The sequence below is a fragment of the Mytilus galloprovincialis genome, chromosome 2 (genome assembly GCF_965363235.1).
Source record: "Mytilus galloprovincialis chromosome 2, xbMytGall1.hap1.1, whole genome shotgun sequence".
Classification (NCBI taxonomy): Eukaryota; Metazoa; Mollusca; class Bivalvia; order Mytilida; family Mytilidae; genus Mytilus; species Mytilus galloprovincialis.
In genome coordinates, this window is record NC_134839.1 from 57,154,247 (window position 1) to 57,160,129 (window position 5,883).

Here is a 5,883-nt window from a genome sequence, read left to right on the forward strand (position 1 = left end):
GAAATATCTCGGTTGTTTTCAATGTTATACTGTTATCAGTTTAGATAATATGTTATGTATTGACAATTTTATCTCCACAGATAAAATAAAATTTTCGCCTGTCCAAATTTCAAATTTATATTTATCCAATTTAAGATGATCTAATGTATTTGTTTAATTATTTGGGGAATGACATTGCAGATTCTTCTACATTCACTTTGCATGTGCATTGATTTTAGTTCGAATTTATTCGCAGTTAAATACTATCTACTTTTTTTTTTTAGCATAGCCAGTAATCAGCCTAAAATACTTTCCAGTAGTAATTTTTGCTTGCCTTTTTGAATTAACATATTATAGACCAATTGACAGTTACGGAAGCAAGATATATAAAAATTTGTGTAAGCATACGTATGAATATATAAATAAGAGGAAAATACCCATGCCGCTTTGTAAACTATAATAAAGTCCACATTGCGTAAACTGAACAAGGCGTTTTTGAGAAGAAAAAAAGATATTCTATTAATATGACGTCCTTATTACGCTTTGTAAACAAAGCCGTCTTCTAATGAGCACAAAATATGTTTGACACATGCGCACGAACTTACTGTTTATATGAACGTTATTTCCATCGTTATCCTTTGGAATATATACATTTAAGCAGCTAACATAAACTTTTATTATATATTTTTATAAAACAACAATATATTTTCCCTGCTCGTAGTTTTTAAACTTATCAAATTTGAAATGTAATGTACTCGAGGAGCAACGGGAATAGCCAAAGATTTTAACGGTATTTTCGTACACTTCAACCTATAAAAATACTGTATTTGTCCTATTAGAATCGAAATAATTTCTTCATGTCATGCTCTATGCTCATTTTAACATGGGTAGGCATTATATTTGACCACATTTAACACCTCGCTAACGCTCAGTGTAAAATATCGACAAATATAATGCCTACCCATGTTAAAATGAGCATAGAGCATGACATGAAGGAATTATTTCTTAAACAATACAGTTTCAAGAAAGCCTGGGAGTAAACATAAAACGTACCACCAAATCGTTTTGTAACTAGGACTCCGTCTCAAGCACAAACATAGCAATAATAATGGAATCTAATAAATATCAACTAATTTCTGTTCCAGAGCCTTTTTTCTGTCATCAAACATAGGTAACGTAACGGTACCCAAATTGCAACGAGTACCCAAATTGCACCTATTTAGCAAAAATAGCAGCGGAAATCTTACAAGATCTCCTAGAGACTAAACAATTTGTATTTTTATGATTTGATACTAAATACATGTCTTTCAAAATAGGTAAATAGATTAAGATATACACAAAACGTTCACAGTTTTTATCAACAGATGAAGTGTTTACTGAAAAAGCAAAATGTACTGAAACGTCGCCATGCGACGTCATCAAAACGTCATCTTTTTAAAATTAGAAAATACAATATGTTTTAAGTATTCTTTCTTAAAAAAAAGAAGAGTGAGCATGGACAAATATCCAATTGTTCAAAATATTTGAAAAAAATAAACAAAAGCTTTGTTATTCGACTTTTGACGATGTGAATTTAAGCATGGTTGCAATTTGGGTACTCCTCATTACAGAATCATAGGTGGTTTGGAGGTTAGTTCAGACCAATTTTTCTATGATTCCATATGAATTGAAAATCAAATATTGGTGTACCTATATAGTAAAGAAGGATACGGCTACAAAATTAACATAAAATGGAAACTTTTGTCTTAATCATAAAAAAACGTAGTTGAAAAAAACCGTCAAAATAGGTGCAATTTGGGTACCGTCACGTTACTTTGATTGGGCTAAAAGATACACAGCGGAGTGATAAAGCACCAGCGAGTATATAGAGAATAATACATGGCAAAATCCGTATCATATGTCGTATCATCCCGAGACATCAATATCAGCCCAAGGGCCTTTAGGCCCGAGGTATGATATTGGTCGAGGGTGATACGGCATGTGATACGGATTTGCCATGTATTATACACTTTATCATATATTTTAACAGAAGAGTATTATATTATATTAAAGTTCTGTTTTCTGATCCATAGCACTGGGTTACCTTCAGTTCTACTTTTGTCTTGTTTCAAAGGCCTTATAAGAACTGCTCAATTACTTATCCGAAGCACCTGGGTTACCTTACAATTTGCGTGCTGTTGTTTTAAAAATATTTTGTTTATTATTGTATTAATTTGTGTGTTTTGTATTTTTCATAGTTGCATTTAGTGTGCCAAAAAATATGAAAACTTGACGTTCGTGACGTCACATACAATATGAAACTTCGACGTTCGTGTCGTCACATACCAAACAATGACGTCATTCAAAAAATTAGGGGTGTGATAAAGGGTAGGGGTGTGATAAAGGGTATGCGATAAAGGGTAGGGGTGTGATAAAGGTATGCGATAAAGGGTGCGCATCAAAGTTGCGCGATATGGAATAAACAGCAGGCTATTTATCACATATGCAAAACTACTGTATTTACTACTAAACATGATAAACTGAAATAAAGGTAGAAAACATTTGATATTGATTTCTGTATAGATATAAATCAGATACCCTAGAAAAAAGGGATTACATTTGGCAAACAAAACTTTCACAAGTTAGGCATAAATGTTAATTCAAGTGCCCTAACAATGAAAAATTGAAAGTATTATATTGCCGGTCCACAAATACTGTGAATGAAACAATGACGACTGTTGACCCCCCCCCCCCCCCCAAAAAAAAAAAAAAAAAAACAACAACAAAAAAACACTCTGCATCACACAGATCGACATAATAATGAAATGTTGATTTTCAAACAAACATACATGAATTTGTAAGTATTGCATATTTAAACGTGGCCATGTTAGTGCAGTGTTTTTATCAGAATACAATTTCATTGTTGAATTGCAAAAAAAACCTATACGTTATATACGTAACTAGACATTCTAATATAATGGGTGCCAGGCTATTGAATTGAGTGTTATCACATTTTTGTACATTGTCAAATCGTCAGAGTTTATCTTTCATGGTACTAGTTAATTATCGTTAATATGATTGTTATTATTCATATATATTGTAGTATAAAAGCAGAAATAAGTTATCAAAATGAAATATGTTGGTTTATCTGATATTGACCTTATTAAGAATAAGGTTTGCTCTATCGTGAAAATACAGATAAAAGCAAAATGATAATACATTCATTTAATTAGTTTATTTCCTTGGATGCTGTTGGTTGGGCAAAAATTTACTGTCGGATTATTATCCCCTTTTCTGCCCAACTTTCAAAGTTTATTTAGTTGATGATTATTTCTTTCTTTGACGGAGATTGGTTAAACAAATATGTACTGTATAGCACACTTCGATCTTTAATCGTTTATGGTTGCTCTCTACAAGATTGACTTATAATACATTGTGTACAATTAATAAAAAATAAAATAACAAAAATGCCAAACTCAAAGGAAAATTCGAAACGGAAAGTCCGTTAACAAATGTTGAAATATAATTCTTAAACACATTAAACTGGAAAACACCTGTCATTACTCTGACTTTGCACAGGCATTTCCTTATGTAGTTTAATGGTGGTATATATATAGTTGGGGGCCTCGGTGGCCAAGTGGTCTAAGTAGTTACCACTGTAATCACTAGCCAGTCAACACTGAGGTTGTGAGTTCGAACCCCGCTCGTGCGGGTGCACTCAAATTAATCCTTAATTGACTAGGATTGTCAGTTTTCCTATCGAAGGTCGGTGGATTTCTCCGGGCACTCCGGCTTCCTCTAACAATAAAAACTGACCGCCACGAAAAAGCCTACATGCGGTGCTTAAAAGTGGCATTGAAACACCAAAAATCAAATCAAATCGTTTTATGATCTTTTATAGTCTTGTTCTTTTATCATTTTGAAATAAAATTCAACATTTACTGGTGTCAAACTGATAATCGTAACTGGAATTACGACGATACCAATATCGCGACGGCAGAAATAGGTAAAATCTTTTTTTCAGTCACTTATTCAAATGTAGCCTGTTGTTGTCAACAGTAACTTAGCTATAAGGTTTCTCTATACTAATACCGTTATATTTGAATAGTAACGGTGCACTAGCTGCTAAGCGCTTAAAAAATTGCCGTCTAAAAATTCGGGATGATAATTGTAATTCCTAAAAAGGATATTCGTAATTCCTGTAGTAAAAAATAAAAAAAGATAATCGTAACTGGATAATGTTTGATTGATATTGGCACTAAAACATCTATCTGATAGAATATGATGAAAATCATTGATGGTTAATCAAAGTTTCTATTTTTTTGTCGCGTAGCTCCATGTAAGTGATCGGATATATGGTGTACTTCTTTTAAAAATCAAACAGTTGTTAAGGTTTTCCCATTTGGTCTGAATTTTGTACACAAGTGTATTTGATGACATACAGACTAACTTTTCTATTCATTCAGATTGGTCGAATTTTCGCTAAGTAACAATAAAAAGTAAAATCACAAAAATACTCCGAGGAAAATTCAAAACGGAAAGTACTTAATCATAATTATGGCAAATTCAAAAGCTCAAATACATCAAACGAATGGATAACAACTGTCACATTCCTGACTTGGTACTTGATTTTTTTTATGTAGAAAATGATGGATTGAACCTGATTCTTTTTTTTTTTTTTTTTTTTGAATGAATGAATTTTATTTCTTATAAACTACAAATTACATAGTTTCAGAGAATATATAAACAATTACATTAAATATTGAAGCACATGTAAACAATACAAACATAAACATTAAATTACAAACTAACCAGGAGGAGTGACCCTCACATTTATAATTTTTATAAATCTACAAAGTTTTTCAAGAACAATATAAACTAGATTTGTAATTGCTAGCAATAACGGATGGCACCCTTCCCCAATTGCCAGGCGAGTGGCAGCCATTTTGAAAATTTCAAAGTCAAAGATCGCTTTAACACATGTTTATTAACATTGTTGTAAAATTTCATCTCGTTTGGCGCATTTTAAAATTTTTGAAATTTTTGCTGTTTCCATGGTAACAGTTACCATTTCCAAAATTCCAAAGACAGGTGCCACATTGGTACATGTCATGTTACATATCTATAAAGTTTCATTGGGATCGATGCTATATTCTTCAAGAAAATGTAGCTTTTATGTGTTTTCCCATATGGTCAATGTTAAACTTTCACCCTGTTTCCATGACAATGGTGGCCATTTTGGAACCTGTTGATATTGCATGCACATCTAGGCATATCAGGTTACACTTCCACAAAGTTTCATCCACTTGGGTCTTATAATGAAGAATTTTGAATTTTGAAAATTTTTCACATTTTTGCAGTTTCCATGGAAACGGCAGCCATCTTGAACCATTCCATGGTGCCTGCAACTCTTCACCTAAGGGTCCTTAATATAAAAGAGTTCCATCAACTTTGGTCCAATGGATTTCCATGAAACTCCTGGACAAAATGTGTGGAAGAAAAATAATAAAAACTAGATTTGTAATTGCTAGCAATAACGGATGGCACCCTCGCCCCCCCATTGCCAGGCGAGCGGCAGCCACTTTGGAAATTCCAAAGTCAAAGAGTGCATCTACACCTGCAAGTTATCATTTTTGCAAAATTTCATTAAGTTTGGAGCATTTTGAAATTTTGGACAATTTTGCTGTTTCCATGGTTACGGCGGCCATTTTGGAAATTCCAACTCCAAAATGCAACTCCGCACATGCCAGCCACTATTCTTGTAAAGTTTCATCCAGTTTGCAGCACTTAATATTTTTTGGAAATTTTGAACATTTGTGCTGCAACCATGGTTACAGTAGATAATTCCAAAATTCTAAAAGCAGACATCTCATTGCCACATGTCATGTTATATATCAGTACAGTTTCATTTACTTTGGTGCACTA